Source organism: Hakea prostrata, chromosome 10, assembly GCF_041222555.1.
Source record: "Hakea prostrata isolate BN-2017 chromosome 10, UWA_Hpros_2, whole genome shotgun sequence".
NCBI classification, from domain to species: Eukaryota; Viridiplantae; Streptophyta; class Magnoliopsida; order Proteales; family Proteaceae; genus Hakea; species Hakea prostrata.
The window spans coordinates 32149419-32173214 of NC_142609.1; the positions used below are offsets into that span (position 1 = coordinate 32149419).

Consider the following 23796-nt stretch of genomic DNA (forward strand, 5'->3'; position numbering starts at 1 on the left):
TGATTTATTGAAAAAAAAAATTCTTTTGGCCAAAAAAAAAATTTTTCAAATTTGACACTTTCATTTGAGCATGTAAATTATAACGAGAAAAAGGATACAACAGAAAATATAAGCATTTATCAGGGGTAAGTAAGGAAATAAGATTAGGGTTCTGCGGCAACGTTTAGCCATGTCTTGCGAGTTGCGAGCCGTTCTGAAGTAGGGTTTGCTCTAGAATCGGACCTCGCAGAGGACTGCATCGAAAGAAAGAAGTGGTGGTCTCGATCTCCTCCCCGGCATTTCTCCCTCAATACTTTCATCTTTTCTTTGCTTAATGTTAGTTGTCCGGGATAAATGATGGTTTTGGGTAGCTGATGATATCCCCTTCGTCGATGGAGTCGTTTGCTGCGACTCCTCCGTGTCAGAGAGGGGCTTTATTTTTCGGGACGAAAGGCTCTTATGGATGCTGTGCTCTCAGAAGATATGTTGATTCGCATCGGTTATTTTCTCTCTGGTTTCTCCTATGGTCCAAGTTTAAGCGAGCGTTATGCATCCCTAGAGTTATGTTACTCGTTGCAGAAGGTATGTTTTTTTCAATTGCCTATTGTTTTGATGTTGGAACTTGTTTCCAAGCTTCTGTACTTTCGATCATTTACTGCTTGCACTCTTGTGGTTAAATTTATAGAACTCGCTAGGGTTTCGCTCCCCAATCCTAGTCTTTGTACGAAATTTTAGACTCATTTCTTCCGCCTTCTTAGCTTTAATGACATGGTCTTGACTCTTGATGTGTGTTTTGGGGCTTTTTCACTGGTCTTTTGATGCAATGGCTTTGTTTATCTGCAGTTGCTGGTCTTCTTTTTCGTGTTTAGTTTGCGTTTAAATATTGTTTTCTGTTGTGGTTTGGGCAAATCATCTGTCAGTAATTGCCTGGAGAAGTCCCCTTCATAGAAGTTGTTCATCTGGTTGTCATTTACTCTTAGGTTTAGTCCCTGTTATAGCCATGGAACCCATCTTTCTTCTATGATTTGTGACTGTGACCCTGCTTTAAGCGTGTATTGCATTTTAACTAAGCATTTGTCTTCCAATCTAGTGGGACCCCTCAAAAAAACCGTCGCTTTGTCTGCTGGGAAGCTTGAGTTTGTGAAAATTTATCTTTGCTTCTCCTTGCTGAGCGGATTGGGTCCCTAATTGGATGTTGTGAATCTCATTGAGCTTCAAATTATGCCCTGTAAGCCCACAGCTCTTTCTTTCATCCCTTCAACATAAGCCTAATTATACTAGCATCCCCGACCCCTCAAAAGTACAATATATCCCAAACAATTTAATATCAATGGTTTGATGAGCGTTTTCATTTGACCTTGTTGTTGGGTGGTTTTCCGGATAGCGAGCTTCAGCTTGGGTTCCTATCCTGCATGAGGTGACTCCACTTCACAATTTCTCTTGTGGATTTGATAAATTGGGGTGAGCTTGAGCCCTACATAGGGATGCCACTAACAAAAGAAATTCAAGATTGAGGAATGCTTCCAACAAAACAAATTCAAGATTGAGCTTCTGTTGTGACCCATCGTTTTGATGTAGCTAACACTTGTCATATTGCTGCAGAAAAACCCAAGGTCATTCTTGTTGGTGCTTATTTGGAGTGGGTAGTCTCGGCAAGTTTTATTGTAAGTTCCTATGCATCCCTTAATTTTCTCAATAGGATTGTTGATTACCCACCATAAGTGTGGAAAAGGAGGAGATAATGATCTTAGGCCAGCTCAGTTTACAGAAATTGCAAACATGATTAATGCAACACTCCAATCCTCATATGAGACTGATCAAATTAAGAACCATTATCGAGTGTGGAGGGCAAGAATCAAAGCCCTAGTGGATCTCATCAAATTTAGCGTCCTTGGGTGGAATGACGAAGAATCAAGGTTCGGTGGACCTAAGCACATGTGGGCTTCCTTTCAAGTATGAACCTTATGATTTTTAGTCAATATGTTTCATTGGAAACACTTGTTTTTTGAAATACATTTACATATTAATATGTTTGTATTACATTTTTTGTAGAAAACTGAAGAAATGTTTTGGAAGGACACACAAGTCCTACCCATCCACTATGAGGTGCTTTCGTGGTTGGCAATGAAATTGCCATAGGTCAAGATTTAGGTCACCCAACTACCGTACCCAACTACCGTAGTCATTGATGATGTAGACTTGGCTGACATGACACTAGAGACTGATGGAGAGGGAAGTGCTCAACCAACCCCAAGTGGTCGAAGGTCGACACCTTGAGGTAGGCCAACATCAGAGGCTGCTAAGGTATCTTCAAGTAAGAAAAAGAAGGTCAAGACTGCGGTTGATAAGATAGTAAGTCCCTTCAAGCAATTACTGCCTCAATGTTCGTTGAAGAATGGCAACCAAGACTTACTTCATCAACAACAAAGCTGAAGCCCAAATTTTCTTGGACTATGATGATGGAGAGAAGTTGATAGTGTTGGATGAGCAAGTCCTTATTGCCACTGGATCAAATCTACCTAGAAACTTGTTTGGATAATTTTGTTTAAGTTCTAACTTAATGCTTTATGATGTATTTGTTTAAACTAGGGTAATTTTCATTTGGACCCCCTGAGGTTTGATCTATGTCATTTTTAGTCCAAAGAAATGGATACTTTGCATCTGCCTCCCCTGAGGTATCCAATAAGGTTAATTAAGGACAAATTGTGCTTTTTATGACCAAAATACCCTTATATCTATTATTTCGTAAGATTTGCATCATATCATCACAATTAAATCCGACGGTGAGAATAAAAAAAAGTATTTACATCTTATAAATTTATGAATTATTAATCTTTGAATATAAAAAAATTATTAAATCTTTAAACCCTAAATGTTATAGTTTCCTTAACTCCCATCCCCATCACTACCGCCACCTAAGGGTGTCAATTGCATACCGAAACCGTTTAACCGTAACAAACCGCGCCGTCTAAAACAGCACCGTACCGTACCATTCAAAATTCGGTATGGTACGTACCGAAACTGAATTTCTTCGGTACAGTTCTAGTTTTAGGTACTCATATCGTTGGTACGTACCAAAACCGTACCGTACCAAATTAATAGATATAAATTGTAATTTTACAATTAAAACACTTAACATTTTCCCTATCCCTATTTCAGTTTTTCGTTTCATCATTCAATTCTCTTCTTAGATTTACTTGTTTTGTCTCTATTAATTAGTTTTATTTGCTTTATCTATGTTAATTTCAAATTATATCGATTGGTTGATCACAATTTCATTAGGATCTTAATGAACTAATAACAAAAGTGGCATAAGTTCATTCGTACCAAAATTGTACCGCACTAGATAGCGTGTTTAAACCATTTTTCCGTATCGATTTAATATCGAAACCGCACTGAACCGTATTTGTAAATACCGAAACTGTACCGTACCGTTTAAATTCGATACGGTACGGTTCTAGTTTTCAATATTCAAAGTTGGTACCGCACCAAAACCGTACCGAATTACCAAAACCGTACCGATTGACACCCTTACCGCCACTATCACCGCCACCTCCAAAGCCCAAGAAGCAGATTATACACCACCACCACTACTACCACCACCACTACCAGAGCCGCCAATCCAACTAAGCAACTTCTCTTGCCATTGTTGTTGCTTGCATTCTCTTTCTTGGCAGAGCTATGCTTGTTATTTTGCATCCACACTTTCAAAACGACCTTCTCAACTCCAATCTCATTGCAGAAGTCTTCGATCAATTCTTTGTCACTCTTTTGCATCTTCCTACCCAGCTTCTCCGAGATCCAACCGCAACCATTGTGGGAGAAAGAAAAAAAAACTCTACGAAAACCAATACACCAACAGAAACCCTAGGTCAATCGGATTTGCACATCGGCTCACCTCTTTCTCAATGAACTTCGTGAATAATCGTTCCACCTGAACTGTGGAGACATCGCCTCTATACACGCCATACCAAAATGCGGCTTTAATGTCCAAAAGGAAGAGCGCCGAGGCGGCACCCACCATCAATCGGAGACTGAGGAGATCAGATCAGGTTTGCACAGGGGATCTGGATTTCCAAATGTCAAAGAAGAAACAAGAATTGAACATCTCTAATACTTTTTTAGACAGATTTTTTGAATTTCTTGGGGGAAGTCAAGCATGACTAAGCATCACAATTGAGATGTTGGGAAAAACTTGGCTTGATCCCGATGTCTGAAATGAAAATGCTTCAACTTCAAAGGCCGAGATGTACCGGGGGGGGGGCCCCGGGGGGTGGCTGGCCCGGGGTCTGCTCCCTTTCTTGGTTTTTCCTCTCCCCCCCCCCCCCCCCCCCCCCCCCCCCCCCCCCCCCCCCCCCCCCGTTTCATTAGGTTAATTGTGCTACACGTCCTGTTTTCTAAAAGAAGATATATTATTGTGAATGAATGATGAATCTACTACGAGTTTGCTATAGCATTCTTGGGTTTTCTTCTTTATTCCCTCTTTTGCTCACCTTTCAAGTTCTTCTTTTCCCCCAACTCGTTGGGATGGGAGTTAAGGAGTTTCATTTAGGGTTTAATTTTGTGCTACATTCAAAGTTAATTCATATTTACTTCTAAAAGAAGATATAAGGATTAATTGTGATGATATGATGTAAATCTACTAAAGAGATATATTATTGTGAATGAATGATGAATCTACTACAATGTAGACTATAGCAATGTCAGGATTAAGCCGGAACTAGTTTTTCTTCTCTTTGAATTCACGTTGCTCACTACTTTCAATGTTTCCTCTTTTCCTCCTCCTGGGCTTTGGAGGTGACGGTGGCAGTAGTGGTGGGGATGGGAGTTAAGGAAGCTAAAACATTTAGGGTTTAAAGATTTAATAATTTCTTTTACATTCAAAGATTAATAATTCATAAATTTATAAGATGTAAATACCTTTTTTTATTCTCACCGTTGGATTTAATTGTGATGATATGATGTAAATCTTACGGAATAATAGATATAAGGGTATTTTGGTCATAAAAAGCCCAATTTGTCCTCAATTAACTTTATTGGATACCTCAAGGGAGACAGATGCAAAGTATTCATTTCTTTGAACTAAAAATGACATAGATCAAACTTCAGGGGGTCCAGATGAAAATTACCCTTTAAACTATTTGTTTAAGTTCTAACACTTGATGCTTTATGAGTAGACATACAAGAAACATGGTTCTGGTGGTCCGATTAACTTGAATTTGGCTCGAACTTTGTGGATGACGCTTCAAGTTATGTACAGTTCTGATGGTTGGGTTTCCTTGGGGATCTGAAAATTCAAGGAAGGGGGGCGAAATCTTGGATCTTGGGTGATAATTGATGTATTCTATACTCTTGATAGGATGAAGGAGATGATTTATATGGATGGTGGGATGAATTTGGGAGGGTTCCAAAATCTTGGATCTTGGGTGATAATTGATGTATACTATACTCTTGATAGGATGAAGGAGATGGTTTATATGGATGGTGGGATGAATTTGGGAGGATTCCTTTTGTAGGTAGATCCCTACGAATCAGGGTCTCCAAAATGAACATTGAAATAAAAACAGAAACAAAAAAAGATGGTAGAATGCAGAAGATAGCTAATCTCAATATTAATCTACTAGGTTGGGTTTAGCACTAGGATATGACTCTGGAAGGTACTAGATGCGATTTACCAGCAGTCTCTCGCAATGGAGGAGGGGGCAACACTTTCATAGCTAATTGCAAAACTTTAAAATAATCAATAATTTTTCTCTATGGGTTGGATTGTTATGCTTTAATACTACTTTGATACAACCTCAATTGGATTGAGGACCTGCAACCAAGAAGATTTGTAAAGCACCTATTTGAACTGGGTAGGGGAAAGATAATTTTTAATCTATGGTTCTGAGATTTCAATGAGTCTCTGTCTCTCTCTTTTTTGGTGTTTTGTTATGGGGTTATCTTGATTGGGTTTTGGGTGGGCAGATCAACCCAAGGAATCAGGGGTATATTTAGTTGAAAAAATAAGACTAACTAGTATGGAATTTGAAGCCGATTGGTCAGATGTTGGTTCCTTGAATTGCACAGGGTTCTAGGGAGCTTGATGGGAAACTTGTTTCTTGTGGACTGACTGACCTGAAACTTGTATTGAACTTGGGAGGTGGTTTATAGGGATGAAGCTACAAGTTATTGACAGATCTTATGGTTAGACTGCTGTAGATTGAATTGTTGGAATTTAACACTCGGGCAGTTAGCTTTAGGCTTGTTACTTCTTCTCCGTTGTAGGAGACTCTGCGGATGTGTAATATCTAGTTCCTTGATTATTAATATCCAAGGAGGCATAGATGAACTGGTTAGAGTTGAACCACAACTAGATGGGTTAAATTCACACCATCAGAAGAAACAAAAAGGAAGCAGTACAGATGAAGGAAGTGAATCATGATTCTTAATCGTCAAGCCAAGGATGACAAAACTGTAAAGTTAAGGAACACTGACTGCAAGATAATTAAATTGAATAAAGCGAAGATTTTTTTATGCAAGGAAAGTATCTTATCTGATATGCCACTTCTGCTACATGATGAAGCAATGAGGCTAGTGTTAACAGATGAAAAAAAAAAAAAAAAAGAACTCCTAATCAAACAATGGCATATAGAAGTATATTTTCTTATAAGGAAAGGATTTCAGAATTCATCGGATATTATTCTTCGTGCAGAAGACTTGAGGTCAACATATGTATAGCTAAGGCATTGACAATGAGTGGATACTGCTGCTTAGTTATTAGGACTTGGCATTGCAGTTCCAAATAAGGAATAATATTAGATTACAATTAGTTGATTAGGATCTATATATGTGCACTTGCATCTAGTTAAGTCAACTAATTTTGATGTCAAGTTCAACAAAAAGCAAGATAACCCCCTTAAAATCGAGAAGAAAAAAAACAAGGGCATTTTTGTCACAAAAATTATTAAACTAATGGTTTCTGTTAAACTTATCCTTATTTAATAATTTCTTGAAACCACAGGGGAGTGCAAAAGAAAACTTAAAATGGACTAAAAGTGATTTGGACTAAACCTCATCCACATGAAAATTATCCATTTTGAAATTCATGGATTCAGATAACCAAACAGTTTTTCAAGGTGAATCTATAGATTTCAAATCCACAGATTTAGGATAATCAAACAATTTTTTAGGATGAATCCATAGATTTCATTCCACAGATTTAAGTAAACAAACAATTTTCAAGATGAATCCACATATTTCATTACACCAGATTCAAGTAACCAAACGGTTAATTTTTTCATTCATGAGTCCATAGATTTGAAATCTCATTTCATTTCAAATGGTTGGATTCACACAACCAAACAGGCCCCTAGAAAAAAGGCTAAAATCTAAGGGACAAAAGTAGCCGTGACAATGGATTGGCTGTACGTTCACAAAATTCAACCATTTGTTTTGGTGGATTAAATCTCAATTGTTGAATTTTTATTATTATCTTTAGTTTCATCTTACTTTCACCTAATCTTTTTATGGTAACGTCTTAATTTCCAAATACTTCTCCTTAAAAGTTCTCCAACTAGGGTTGCATTTTTTTTTCTAAAATGAAAAGGAATAGAAGAGTACTAAAGACATCAGTGAAGATTTCAGTTATTCCTTAATCTAATAAAACAAGAGATTGGTATCTCTCTTTACCTTCAAGAGATTTCAAAAAGGTAGAAACATATAATATCACAATGAAGGGGGGAAAATTCATAATAAGTAAGGTAATTGATATAAGTGATGAATAAAATATAAAAGAAGTAAGAGGAAAGAGAAAAGAACAAGATGTAGAAAGAAGTCCGAGGAAATAGAGAAAGGGTAAGAGAAAAGAGGGAGAGAGACAAATGGTTGTTCGTGATAATGTGAGATGAAAGATGAGAGAAAACTGAGCGGAAATTGTAGGAGAGAAAGTAGGTTTGAAGTCCACGAAAAATATAAAAAATATTAAATTTTCATAAATTACGTGTGAAAAAATTCAATTATTACGATTAATTCTAATATAATTAGTGGTTTAAATTCCAAATGCCCACGGACCTCTTGCTTCCACCTTCCCAAACCTATATGTTCAATTGAGTTGCTTATATTCATCGACCTTTTATTTGAGTATTGAAAATTCATAAAGAAATAGAACGGAAGCATGTTAAAAATGGACACCATAGAAGTCTTGGGGGTTGCTTTTAAATTTTACTTCATAGAAGACAATGCAAGAAGACCATTCAAGAAAAACAAGAAGACCATCTAAGGTGATTCGAGCTTATATTGAGCTAGTGATTATGTATTGTGAATTGATGATTGGTTATAGTACTGCATTGTTGGTCCTACGGAAGGGGTCTGGGCCAATCTTTCAATTCGGGTGAGGATCCGAACGTCCTAAGTAGAGGTTTGGCTCTGGTTTTGTTCCGAATAAAAATCAATTTAATAAGAAATGGGCTTGAAGCTTTTTTTTTTTTTTTTTTTTTTTTTTTTTTTTAATTTTTTTTATTCCGTTTAATTTTTTTTGGAGTGCGTCGATTGCGATTTGTTGACGCACACAAAAAAGAAAAAGAAAAAACAAACAAAAGAAAATTGACATTTTCGTTAGAGCCTTGAGAAAGTATACAACAGAAAATATAGGCGTTTATCAGGGGTAAGTAAGGAAATCAGATTAGGATTCTGCGGCAACGTTTAGCTATGTCTTGCGAGTTGCGAGCCGTTCTGATATAGGGTTTGCTCTAGAGTCGGAAATCACAGAGGACTCAATCGTAAGAGAGAAGTGGTGGTCTCGATCTCCTCCCCGGGCATTTCTCCCTCAATACTTTCATTTCTTCTTTGCTTAATGTTAGTTGTCCAGGATAAATGATGGTTTTGGGTAGCTGATGATATCCCCTTTGTGGATGGAGTCGTTTGCTGAGACTCCTCCGTGTCAGAGAGGGGCTTTATTTTTTGTTACGAAAGTCTCTTATGGATGCTGTGTTCTCAGAAGATATGTTGATTCCCATCGGTTATTTGCTCTCTGGTTTCTCCTATGGTCCAAGTCTAAGCGAGCGTTATGCATACCTAGGGTTCTGTTACTCGTCGCAGAAGGTATGTTTTTCTCAATTGCCTATTGTTTTGATGTTGGAACTTGTTCCCAAGCTTCTATACTTTCGATCAGTTAACCTGGTTTTATTCTCATGCTTATCCTCTTGTGGTTGCTGTTCTGTATCAAAATTTATAGAACTGGTTAGGGTTTCTCTCCGCAATCCTAGTCCTTTTATGAAGTTTTAGACTCATTTCTTCCGTCTTCTTAGCTTTAATGACATGGTCTTGACTCTTTGTGTGTTTTGAGGCTTTTTCACTTGTCTTTTGATGCAATGGCTTTGTTTATCTGCAGTTGCTGGTCTTCTTTTTCATGTTTAGTTTCCGTTTAAATGTTGTTGCTCTGTTGTGGTTTGGGCAAATCATCTGTCAGTAATTGCCTGGAGAAGTCCCCTTCATAGAAGTTGTTCATCCGGTTGTCATTTACTCTCAGGTTTAGTCCCTGTTAATTGCCTTTCAACTAAGCATTTGTCTCCAATCTAATGGGACCCCTCAAAACCGTTGCTTTGTCGGCTGGGAAGTTTGAGTTTGTGAAAATTTACCTTTGCTTCTCCTTGCTGGGCGGATTGGGTCCCTAATTGGATGTTGTGAATCTCATTGAGCTTCAAATTATGCCCTGTAAGCCCACAGCTCTTTCTTTCATCCCTTCAACATAAGCCTAATTACACTAGCAACCCCGACCCCTCAAAAATACAATATATCCCAAAGAATTTAATATCAATGGTTTGATGAGCGTTTTCATTTTACCTTGTTGTTGGGTGGTTTTCCGGATAGCGAGTCAGCTTGGGTTCCTCTCATTTTTGGTTTCTGCATGAGGTGACTCCACTTTACAATTTCTCTGGTGGATTTGATAAATTGAGGGGAGCTTGAGCGCTACATAGGGATGCCACTAACAAAAGAAATTCAAGATTGAGGAATGCCACCAACAAAACAAATTCAAGATTGAGCTTCTGTTGTGACCCATCATTTTGATGTAGCTAACACTTGTTATATTGTTGCAGAAAAACCCAAGGTCATTCTTATTGGTGCTCATTTGGAGTGGGTAGTCTCGGCAAGTTTTACAGTAAGTTCCTATGCATCCCTTAATTTTCTCAATAGGATTGTTAATTATTTTTATTTATGATACTTTGTTTGTCAAACTATACATATTCATGAAGATATGTAGACTCTTGATGTAACACAGGGTTACGGTTAATCTTCAGGATCCTCTCAAGGAGAGCCATCAACAATTTAAGTCTTAAATCCTTTTTGTCTTGGGTTAAAACTCTGGAAACAATAGCGAAAACACTCTTAAAACTCTCAAGGAACCCTGTGGCTAGGTCTAATTGGGTTCTTAATGCTTGGATCAAGTATGGGACGTCTAGGGTTATGTGCAGACTTGAATTAGGTCCTTCATGATTTCTACCTCATCCACCTTAATGAAGAGAGATGGCAGCAAATTACAGGATGCATATCATATGTGTGCATTTATACATCAGAATATTGCCAAAAAATGGCATTATAGAAATGAGAGTATTTTCTAAGAGCCTGTTTGGTTACATGAATCCAGGGATTTCAAATCTTAGGATTCATGAATGGGATACCCATTTGGTTGCTGTGAATCGTTGGATTCATGAAATCTAGATATTAACTTTTTTACCCTAAAATCGTGAATCTGTGACTTATGGGATGTGGTGAAATCTTTCTCACTTTAAAACCGTTAACATTAGCGCATTTAGACTTACCTTGACGAAACTCTACGAACTTCGACGGAACGACATCGATTGGCTCTTCATTGTTCTTCATCGTCTTTATCAGAGTCTTGCTTCAAGGTTCTCTCGACAGATGATCTCGCTTGAAGGTAGGATCTTTTTCTTCATCTTCTACTTCATTTTTCTTCTACTTCCACTGATGTCTTCTTCTCATGGTAGAGTTTTGGAGCGACAACGAGTTTTTTCTTAGAGTGCCTCACAGGTACAGAATGAGTTTTTTCTTGGAGCAAATCACCAAATTTACTTCAATGCTGTGCATTAAATGCACAACACTGAGCTGTGAATGGCTAGGATTAAGCCATGTCAACATCTTGTTTGATAGCTGTTGATTTTAAACATGAGGCTTTGGCATGTTTTTAGTGAACTAACCGGTAGGTAAACCGGTTCGGCTCAATCCGTTTCAAACCAAACCGACTCGATCCGTTTAAACCGAATTGAGGCATTTCAAAACAAGCAAAATCAAGGGCTTTTCTTCATTCTTCTTCACTCCATCCTACAAATGAGTATTCGAGAGAGAGAGAGAGAGAGAGAGAGAGAGAGAGAGAGAGAGAGAGAGAGAGAGAGAGAGAGAATCTCCTACAACGCTTCCTGCATTTCGCTTCCTTGGTAAGCTATAAAACCGTCAATGCTTGCCCTAATATCATGTGGTCACTGCTCCCCAATGAAGTCTTTCTTCTTTGTCTCGAAGACAATTTTGAAATCTTCTTGTTTTTGTATAATCTTTTCTTTCTTGTATCTTGAAGGATTGTGTTTCCCTGTAAACAGTTGTTTCTCACGTTTTTCCAAATTTTGAAATTCATGGGGTTGAGTGTATGATGTTGCTTCTTCTTTGCACTATGAATGTACCTAATTTTTTTAAAATTTTGATGATATATTGACTGCCAATGGTGCACGTGTTTGAATGTGATCCCATGTTGCAGTATTCTTATGGTGGCTTGGTAGATGTTAAACAATGTAAAGTCAAAGAATCTTTTCTTAAGGCTATTTAAGTTTGGATCTGATAATCTTATCTGGTTAGGACCCAATGGCTTCACAATTCAAAGAGGGAAGGATAGGTTGGTGTAGTCAGTATCCACAGGGGTTACTCAAAGCAAGAAAACTATTGGCCTTCTTATCCTGTACAAGGATGATGCCTGGGGCTACAGATAGACTGGTATATACTTGTAATAAGAGGTCGAAACAAATTTGTGTACTGTATTATTTTTAAATTACTTACTAGATACTTATACTTGTCCGTCCTTGTCAAAGAGAGTTGGATATATAATCCTAATCCCATAATTGGATTTGTGCTTTTTTTTTTTTGTTTTGGAAACATAGCCTGATACAAGGTCGTTGGACTACTAAATGCATGAGGTAAATGTCTCAAAACATTGGTTCAAGTCTCAGGGGAAAAGGGGCCTCTGAAACCTTGCTTTCTGTTCATAGAAATTAAGAATTTGTGGCATTGTTGCTGCTGTGTGCCTCTGCAACATAATGCAAGATGACCAATTAGTACATGCCCTGCTTAGAGGACTGATAATTACTCCCTTCCTTTGTTCACCTCAGCATTAGTGCTTCAGTTGGACGTTGAATATACTTATTATAATTTTGTCTTTAATCTAGTACACAATTTCTTCAAAGGATCTAGTTGACTTAATGTGAAATCGTTATTTTCATGTATATCTTGTGACCTTTATAGAACATGAGTACAACAACAATAAGCCTTGTCCCAACTAAATGGGGTCGGCTACATGGATTCTTACCCTCCAATCAGTTCTGTTCGAGGCCATGCTAGATATAAGGCTTAAGCTATACATATTATTTCTCACTACTCCTAAGGTTATCTTAGGTCTACCCCAACTCTTCTAGTTCCTTCAATATGGATTATATTACTTCTCCGTACAGGGGGTATTTATAGGTCTTCGTGGCCATGCAACCTTAAACAATTTTCTCGAAGCTTATCACTTATGGAGCAACTCCCAGACTACTTCTAATATGATCATTTCTTATCTTATCCATTCTAGTTTTGCCACTCATCCGTCTTAGCATCCTCATTTCTGCTACACTAAATTTATCTATATGATTCTTTTTAACTGCCCAACACTGCGCACTGTACATCATAGTTGGTCGAATAACGGTCTTATAAAATTTTCCTTTAAGCTTTAATGGAATACGCTAATCACATAAGACCGACACACCTCTCCACTTCATCCACCCTATTTTAATTCTTTGGGAAATCTCATTCTCTAAGTCACCTCTTTTACTTATGATTGAACCTAGGTACCTAAAACAATCACTCTGAGGGATTTCTTTATCGTTAAGTATCACCACCTCATATCTGCCCGATCATGACTAAAGTTTCAAACTAGATATTCTGTCTTCGATTTACTAAGTTTAAAGCCTTTTGATTCTGAAGTTACTCTCCGTGATTCTAATTTGGTATTAATCCCCACTTGGTCTTATCAATCAACACGATATCATCTGCAAAAAGCATATACCAGGGGACCTCATCTTGAATGTCTTTGGTTAATTCATCCATTACCAGTGCAAATAGATGTGGGCTTAAAGTTGACCCTTGATGTAGCCCAACTGTTATTGAGAACTCATTACTTTGTTCCCCCACTGTTCTAACACTAGTCACCAAACCATCATACATAACCTTAACTATAGCTATATATTTATTTGCAACACTTCTTTTCTCTAGTACTTGCCAAATTAATGCTCTAGGGACTCTATCATAAGCTTTTTCTAGGTCAATAAATACAATATGAAGGTCTTTCTTACATTCTCTATACCTTTCCATAAGTCTCCTAATTAGGTAAATAGCTTCCGTTGTAGATCTTCCGGCATAAATTCAAATTGGTTCTCAGTAACTGTATTTAAGTGTTTCAAACGAGTTTCAATTATTCTCTCCCATAATCGTATGGCTCATCAATTTAATGCCCCTATAGTTATTGCAACTTTGAATATCTCCTTTATTTTTGTAAATTGGAATCACGACTTCTCCATTCATCTAGCATTTACCCTATGCTCATAATCTGATTAAACAACTTAGTGAACTAAACTAGTCCATGGGTTCTTAAGCTCTTCCAAACTTCAATTGGGATTTCATCAGGACCTTGTGTCTTGCCAAGTTTCATCCTCCTTAAAGCTTCTTTTACTTTGGACATCAAAATTCTATGCATATAAGTTCGGACATGGTGCCTTGGTGAAAGGGGTAATCGTCCGAATTATAAGTGCTTGAAGAAAGCTCATTTAGAAAATATAAAAAAGTAGGTTCCCAATCTTTTCTTAATGTCCTCACAAACTAATACTTTATCATCTCCATTTTTAATACATCTAACATGGTTAAGATCTCAACTCTTCCTATCCCTCATCTTAGCTATTTTATAAATAGATTTTCCCTCTTCCTTCATGCTCAACTTATTGTATAACTCCTCATATTTCTTTTCTCTTGTTTTTCCCACAATTTTCTTAGCTTCATTTCTATCCAACATATACCTTTGAAGATCCTCAACATCTTTAGTTCTGTGTCATGTATCAAAATTCCTAATGGTAGCTTGAACTTCACTATCCCACCACCACCTCTCTATAAGAATCGAGCTTTCCTTTTAATTCACCTAGGACATCTTTAGCCACCTTCTTAATACACATAGTCATCTCATTCCACATTGCATTGGTATCCCCTATAAAATCCCATTTTCTTTATTTGACTACTTCATTAACAAATGATTTCGAGCACTCTCCTTTCAAATTCCACCATTTTATTCTGGGATAGTTTACCTAGGACCTTTTATGTGTTCTTGAAACTAAGCACATATCCAAGACCACAAGTTTATGTTGTGCAGTTAAGCTTTCCCCGGGTATCACCTTGCAATCCTTGCACAACAATCTATCAGTCCTTTTAGTTAGGAAGAAATCTATTTGGCTTCTATGCTGCCCACTTTTGAAGGTAATTTAATGTTCATCTCTCTTTTTGAAGTAAGTATTTATAATAGATAGATCAAAAGCAGTAGCAAAATTTTAAATTTAAATCCCCTCATTCATTTCTCCAAAACCATATCCTCCATGTACACTCTCATATCCTCTTTGATTTTTTCGAATATGTCCATTTAAATCACCTCATATGATAATCTTTTCTCCTTGACGATCCTTGTATTAATCCATCCATATTTTTCCAAAATTCTAGCTTTAGACTTTCACCTAATCCTACTTGAGGTGCATATGCACAAATTATATTTACGAACTCTTTCTCCATTACAAGCTTGATAACAATAATCCTATTACCCAGTCTTTTAACATTCACTATTATACCCACTATTATACCCAGTCTATTTTTATTTGTTTTATCCCCAATATACCAAAGTTTAAAGTCATCCAACATGAGTATAGAATAAAATTCAAACGACATCCTTTCACTTTTTCTTTTTTTTTGGATTTAGAAACTTATGCAATGTAAATTGGTTTTGGTGCAAGTATAAGTAAAACTAATCTGATAATTTTTGAAGCTTAAAAAAGGGGTTCGAAAATTTTTGTGTCCAGGTAGAAGTGTATGATGAACATTTGGTTGTCAGCGTAAAGTCTTGCATGTTCACATTTGGTTGCCCTCCCTTTCAATTTGATTGCTTTATGCCCATAAATATAGAGATTGTTGGGTCTAATATGATCAGTTGTCAGTGTTAAGAATTAAGCTTTGAAATTAAAGATGTCATTTAACTCAAAAAGAAATGTGACACATCCCATCAAGTTTCTATTCTTTAGCATCTTAGGGGTTGTATGGCGACGATTCTGTGCCAAAATTCCCAATTTGGCACAAAATCCACTTTTTTTTTGCTTCTGTGCCGAATTTTGCAAATTTGGCACATAATCTGTATTGAAATCTTGTATGATTGGACACAGATGGACACATTTCTGTGGCAAAATTGGCACAAAATCTTGTATGGTATGTACAAAGTTAGGGTACAAAATGGGCACGCATTTTTCTAGTATTAAATAATTAAAAAAAGGTCATTACACATCAGTTGATACACAATTGCTCACACAAAATCAAGTGGCATTATAATGTTTCAAGTGATTGGTGGGAGTCTCATGGTTGCTGCCAATTGATTTGCAATTGTCTTCCTTTGTTCTTCTATTTGTGTTGCTTCATTTTGGGTGTTTTTAGGGGGAACATAAAGGTCCGATATGACTTCTTCAAGTATCCAATGCAGGTTTCCGTACTCTTGAAACTTTTTGTTAGCAACTTGCTCGTTGCGGATGTAGTTATGAATAGCATAACAAGCAATGGCAATTCTGGCTTGAGTACGTAATGTAAACACGTGACACATTTTACACAAAATTGGAAACCTGTTCTTTAAGCACCCAAAACACATTTCTATGACATTCCTTACTGAAGAGTGCCTGTAGTTGAAAAGTTCAACTGCAATCCTTGGCCCTCGACGTCTCCCCCTGAAATCTTGCAAATGATACCTATTACCCTTGAATGGTGTCATGAATCCAGTCATGGTCGGGTATTCGAAGTCAACCATATAATACTTACCTACGACAAATTAACATAATAAAAGCTAGTCCCATCAGTTTAGATCCGATGAAGGGTTAAAAAGAATTTTGTGAACTAGTAGTATTAAATTTACTTGGAGTAGGTTGAGGAAAATTTAAACAGGTGTCTGTAATTGCTTGTTTAAAAACTCTGCAATCATTTGCAAATACTTCCCAGCTAGAATAGACAAACGTGAATTTCATGTCAAAAGAAAACACACACATTACATTCTGTGCGGAGATTCCTTTTTTTTCCATGAAATTGTACTTGTCTTTCAGCCGGTGCCACTACATGCACATGAGTGCCTTCGATTGCACCAATACAGTCCTAGTACAATGAACATTTTCAAACCCATTAATAGATCTCTATGAGAAGCATAAAATATAAATGTTTACTATTGTATTCCAATTATGAAAACGTGTATCAAACCTTAAAGTAAGGAAAATGCTTTGGATTTGTGAGGATCTCATTTGGAATTGCATCAAGCTTAGGAGGCTTGATGTTTTCTCTGCTTAACATCATAAAATTATTTAACTCTCTTTTGAATACTCTTGTGATTGTCTCTGGCGAACGTTGGAAATCTTCTGCGACATCCTTATATTTAAAGTCATGATCAAGTAAACACAAAAATATGCCAAGTTGTTCATCAACACGAATGTACCTAGTATCATCTAACCACCCTTGATGTTGCATTTTAGACTCTAGGTTATAGAATACATGTCGCTCCATCTTGAATTTCTCGTAGACGCGATCTACATGTCCCTATAAGATTTCTTTAACACGTTTTGGTCCCGTAAGTTTACTATCTCATATTGGCTCAACGACACGGGATACTTGTGTTTAATCCATAAGCAACATCCCCAAACCTAAAAATTCCACAAAAATCTCTTCATCTGAATCATTAGATATCCATATTATCAATATAGTCCTTGAAAATAATCACACGAACCCTGTTCAAATAAAAAAAGAGATAACAACAATCTTTAATTCATAACATTCCTAATAATCAATACCCTATTAAAAAGATGAACATAATGCATACTATTCAAATCCAAAGTTTCATAATTTAATGGTAACCTATTTAAAAACACACATAAGTTGCATACAATGCACATCCATAGTAAGAGGGTTCATACCCTAGTTAAAAGCATATAATATCATCCTGAATCCATATGCATAAATAATCCTTACAATCCATAACCAAAAAAACAAAAAAAAAATATATGTCCAAACATTCTTATACAGTCCAATTGCATATAATATCATCCTGAAAAAAACAAATATAAAAACATATGTAAAGACATTGTTCAAGCTTGAGTAAGGTCACTGGGGTGGGTGGACTGGTGGCTAGACGGGTGCTTGGTTAGTGTTAAACATAGTATTCAGAAAAATCTGTTTGACTTCAGGGGTGAAGATATCAACACTTCTCTGAATGTTGGATCCGACTTCACATGTAATATTGACTTGCATAATGTGGCGATATCCAAATCTTGGATCCGACTTCACATGTAATATTGACTTGCATATCCAAATTCATTGTCATAAGAACACTTATGGCACTAGCAATGCTGAAATCATTAGTATCACTAAATGTTGCACTACTCTGAGCTAGATACTTGTCCCGCTTTGCCAAACACATTTCTAAGAAGGACTGTTTAGCACTTGAATTGCTAAATCCTGGGCATGGGCTCTTTCTCTTCCTTCTCTTCATATTTTGAGTCTTGTCATGCCTTTCAAAAGGAGGGACAGGTTCGCTAGGTGTACGAAGTTGAGGTGTAGGTGACAACTCAGGATTGCTTTCAGAAAAGATGTTAATGTCATCTCCGTTTGAGCTATCATCACCCACATACTCATCATTATCCCTCCTTAGGTCCACTGAAGGCTCCAATGCAATGTCAGGAGTTATCGCTTACTCACCATTAGCATATGTACCTCCAAAGATCTTACACAAGTCTTCCCACTCAGGAAGGCCATGCCTCTTAAACATAGCCCAATCTGAATTAGCCTGTTATAAATATTGCACAAATGAGTACACATAAATCCAATGATCTAATTGTTTAAAATATAGCTCAAATTATTTTGATATGAATTTCCCATAATAACTCATCATCAACAGTGGTAGTTTTGTTGATAGGATTCCACCCAAATCCTGTGGTTTCTAGTAACTTTTTGAAATTAGCATATTGCTGCCTTAGCTTGTTAAACTTGTTTTCAACTGCTTCATTTCCAAATTTAAGTTTGACTTGCTTTTAAATTTTTCAAAAATATTTCTCCACCCAACTTTAGTGAATGTGGACGTTGTTCTATTTGAAGCTTTGACTTCTTCAACCATTATTTCTATAAAAAGTCTCATATTCTCTTGGCTTCAACTTAGCAATTAGAATGGATGGCGATCACATTTTGCAAAAACTACTAAATTCATACAAATAATAATGATTAAACCATACAAGTTACTAACAATATAATAGTATGAACAATAACTACTAAAGGGGCTAACAAATAATAAAAACATCCAAAACATTTATCATATCAGTCTGCATTCCATTACAACTTTCAGAAAATATAACTAAGCATATGAGCCCAATAGGAATAGAATTACACCACCTAATATAGATAATTCTATCACTACATGTTCAATTAGGATTTTGCTCGAGTCCTGCTCATTTAATGCGCAGGACGGTTAAGCGAGCCGTCCGATCTTGCCAGGCCAGATCGTGACCGTTGCTCGTTTTTAATATTAAAAAACTCAAATCTGCTGTTTAATGCACGATTCATTTGGTTGGTCGACCAAATTGAGAGGTCCAACACTAGACCGTTTATACATTTTTAAAATTCAATTTACTTTTATATGTTTTCAAATTTCAAATATCGTTTGAAAAATGGTAATCCAAATGGATTTTGCCATAGGGTTGAAATCATTCTTTCCTGAGCTGTCGATTTTTGCCATAGGGTTGAAATCATTGTCGCCTGATCTGTTGGATTTTGTTAAACTAAATTCCTTGGTTCCTACAAATTTACCTTGTGCTTTGTTTCCTTCTGATCTCATCAATTTGCCTAATGTAAGTTGCAGTCCTTCAGTCCTTCCAGAAGAGCAATCAAGCTTTAGCTTTCTTGTTCTTAGGACTATTGTTTCTCCTTTTTAGGCTTTGTTTGGTTGCAAGGGAAATGGCATTCTAAATATACACGTATCTCTTTCTAAATATTATATCATGCAATGTGGACTAGCTCCTTTGAGTTTTATTTGATTATTTTCTTAAACTTATGAAGTTGCTGGAAACGGTTTTCCCATCGAGTTGTATCTTCGTGTGTTTGTTCTAGCAAAGACTTGTGTTGGTATGTTGTAGTACATGATTGAGTTTTTTTTGTATACTAGTCATTAAGATGCTACCATATAGGTCTGCTATGAGATTTCCTTCATATTAAAAGGTGTTGTTCTTATCTACACTTCAAGGATGGGGAAGGGAGGCATTATATTATTTGTATTTTCTATTTGAAGGGTCTTGGTTGAAGACTTGTGGTGATCTTTTCTAGTTTGTTCTGATTACTCCCTTTGGGGTTTCTCACTGGCTTAGAAGCTAAGATACGATCACTAGCAAATCAGGAGTTATATTGACAGAACTAAGGTTGGCAATACATTGGCTTTGATATAATAGTGTACAAGAAAGTTGTTGGTTTTAAACTTTTAGATTTATCTAAGAATTGAAATTAGCCATATAGTGACTAATGTTAAGCTCCAGTTTTGAACTTCTAGTCATCACATAATCTTTTCCACCATTTAATGTACAACATTAAGTCCAGTCTTTTGATTCGTGAGAATCACTTAGTTACATTGGTGGTTTGTTTTGTTTTTTTTTTTGTAATTGAAAAATAAATGTTTTATCATATTTGTTTTGTTTCATGCTTCTCACAAGGGCAGACAGATGCCAGAAAACTAAATAGTAATACTGGTGCTTGTAGTACTATCCATTCTGTTTTATTGGTTGTGCTCTTGCCTGCTTTTTCCTTTGGTAGTTTTTCCATCTCCAATTATATATTATTATATTTTGAGATTGTTTAGCAAGACTTTGTAAGGATGAAGGTTGTTATTCTCTTGTTTAGTTTTTCAAATGGGATAGGTTTCAGGGTATATTGAGTTACGTATCAATTAGTTCCAATTCCCTTAGTTTTTCTCTCTTGGGCTTGAATTGGGTTCCTTTGCTAATCAAATTCATTTCAGAATACCTCATGTGTAGAGATCCTTGTGTGATACTTTCAGTTTATCCTAGGGCAGCTGTCATCAAATTCTAGTTAGATAAACATGGAAATGAGTATTGCAGTTGCACACACTTCTTTGGCTGATGTTATGCAATTGGTGCATATGTTATTCACCTCATTCTCGAATGTTTTGAACTTAAACTACTTGACTTTGATACTTTTTAAATTTATTGCATGTTTGTTTCTTGATGGTTCCTAATTGAACTTGTTAGGGTTTGTAAATTTGAAGCATTTTGATTTTAAGATTCAGAGGGTTCTTTCCCTCTCTTTGTGATGTCTTGCGGGTGGGTGGATGCTTGAACATGTTCTTAGTTATTAAATTAAAATAAACCCAAGTAGTTAGAAATGAATTATTGGTTGCTTGCAAAAGATGTCTATGGAAATGTTTGTCTTTAATCTGACTTGTTGGGTGAAGCTTTCAATTGAGGCCAATGGTTGGATGCTTGTTCATCTTTAACAACTAATATATGGAGTGAATTTTTTAATGCTTAGAATGCTTCTATTCTCTCTTCAATGCTGTCTCATCCTAAGGATCATATGCTTTATATGCGTCGATCAATTATTATTTGTTTTGTTATACTTGAGTTTCATACTTTGGATGGTTTAGCTAATATGTTTTGTGATCTATGCAGCAAATATCATATTCCCCACATCATTGCATATATCATCCAACACATAGGGTCACCATGAAAACCTAAATTCTTTTGAAGCTTATGTGACCCATTGTGTTCATATTATGAGGCCTCTAAACCTGATGATGCAATGTGCTGTAGTGGCACACAATCGTGCTCTCCCCTACGGTAGACTCCTAACTTGCATCTTTACTGTCTTTGGAGTTGATGTTAGAATTTGTTATATAAATTTTTTTTTTTTGTGGAGAAGAAGTGACAAATCCTCAAAACCCTCATCAAGATTGAGGAGCACATCTTCTAAAAAATGTGGAATAATCTTGGCTTATCAACAACAAATGGATGGAAGATTTGCACAACTGGAGGGAAGAAATGCACAAACAGAGGGTCATATGCTTTATATGCGTTGACGCTTGGACCAAATGGATAATCAAATGCAGCTTTCGGAGCCCCCAAGGTCTTCATCAGATTCCCAAAGTTCTCCATCAAATATCGAGTAAAAACACACTTGAGGATGATGTTGATTTTTATAGTTTGTCTGAGACAATTTGTTCAATGTTTATTTGAACAGTGTCTTCATTAGATTCTCAAAGTTCTCCATCAAATATTGAGTAGAAACACACTTAGAGGATGATGTTGATTTTTATAGTTTGTCTGAAACAATTTGTTGTTCAATGTTTATTTGAACAGTATGAACAATTTGGTTGACAATTTGTATTTGAACTCTTTGGTTGAATGATTTTTACAGTTTTTTACCAATTTGTTTCAGTGTTAGATGTATATGAGGGCCTTATTGAAAATGTACTTGTTTGAGCCTCATACATGATCTACATATTCTTATAAGAGGAAGAGAAGGACTCGGTGTCTTCCTCTCATATTCTTTAGTGCTGCAGAGGATCTATATAAGCTTTACTTAGAGTAATGAACTGCTTGACTGTTGAGGTGATTTTTTTATTCTTCTTTTATAATATGATGGTTCAGTTGTTGAAGTTGGAGGGATTGAGCTGGGTCAAGTAGATGTTTAGTGTTGGCACGGGCGGAGATACGAACAGATATGGGGTATGGCTATGGGTTAATGATTGAAAGAACATATTTCATAACTTTCCATGTCCTCAAAAAATATTTTTAATGGTTTTTGTGTCTTTGCATTATCAAAGTTCTTCATTGTCAGGATAAATTGAGGAGAACTCAGATCTTGACACATGCTTGTCTTCTTCGTGTAATAATCTCTTATTTAGTTCAACGCTCAGAGCTTTGTACATATTGTCTACTGAATAATAGAATACAAATTTACTACTTTCTTCCCACATTTATGTTATTGCACTAAAACTTACAAATGCACCATGAAACTCAGTAGGTGTATCAAGCCAGCTAAGTTGTACTGTACCTGAACCATCAAATGTTGGGTTCAAGATACATAATTAATGCAAGTCCAAATGATCTTGCCATGTAAAAGCTGTCGTCTTCTATTTGTTTTAGGGGATGGAGGTCTATATTAGCATCGTGTATTTGCATTAGAAACGCTAGAAAAGGAAATATTGCTTCAGATACTCCAATCCTAGGTTCAGGTTAGAAAGAAATTAAAAAACAAAAACAAAATACTTACGTGTGGGTGCCCCCATAAACACAGGGACCAAGGAAAGCCATTGGATGACCAAAAAAGCAAATCTCTTCAATTGGTCCGACAACGCTTGTGAAGGAAATTGTAGTGTGTGATAGAACTTTGTAACATATGGCACCTGCTGCCTGTCAACCATGTATATATGGAAAGATTTGAGTATCATGATAAAGATGGGCATAAGAGATGGAAAACTAACATTCATTGGATTATAGATCCTTTGTCAAAGTAGAGATTTGGACTCTTCTCATACCTATTCATCACATATTAGGAGGGGTTCATGTTGGATTCATTTACGTTTGTTTATGCAAACTTGTATAGCTACATTTGAAATACACTTTCAATTTACACAAATTTTAAGCAACTTAGTAAAGCCGTCGATGGGCTTACTAGAGGGAATTGATGAATCAGATGATTTTTTTAAACGCATGTTAGAGGGAAGGGAAAAATTTTCAAATTAAAACGGCATGGTGCCGTTTCACATCTGCACAGAACGACACCATGCCGTTTCAGTAAATGTAGGGGGACCCCTTTGATTTTTGAAACGGCATTGTGCCTTTTCAAACACCTACAAAACAACACCATGCAGTTTTGTAGGTATTTGAAACGGCACCATGCCATTTTGCAAGTATTTGAAACGACAACATGCCGTTTCACTTATCCCCTTCAATTTAAAAAAAACATGGTGTCGTTTCACATCTGCACAGAATGGCACCATGCTGTTTCACTAAATGTAGTGTAAATTTTAAAATGGCATGGTGCCGTTTCACTAAGCAAAATGAATCAACATTTCCCTCGAATTGCCATTAGAAATTGCTTCGGTTCTAAGTATTTGAACCGATTTGGTTTGAAATGTATCTACTTGAACCACAGTAGTCGAACCGGTAACTTAACTTAAAACCGCATGAACCACATCATGTTAAGAATCAACGGTTAATATTCAATCAACCGACATCACCTTTTTCGTTTCAA

General features: G+C 36.4%; 2 long non-coding RNA genes across 2 annotated transcripts; both read left to right on the forward strand.

Annotated features, from left to right (window-relative positions):
• Window positions 1-203: 203 nt before the first annotated feature.
• LOC149002511 (uncharacterized) lies at window positions 204-2336 on the forward strand. Its single transcript, XR_016170300.1, has 3 exons — window positions 204-561; window positions 1582-1932; window positions 2032-2336. It is a non-coding gene; the product is annotated as an uncharacterized LOC149002511 (long non-coding RNA).
• Window positions 2337-8666: 6330 nt separating this feature from the next.
• LOC149002512 (uncharacterized) lies at window positions 8667-23215 on the forward strand. Its single transcript, XR_016170152.1, has 4 exons — window positions 8667-9060; window positions 10056-10117; window positions 21210-21377; window positions 21460-23215. It is a non-coding gene; the product is annotated as an uncharacterized LOC149002512 (long non-coding RNA).
• The last annotated feature ends 581 nt before the right edge of the window (window positions 23216-23796 follow it).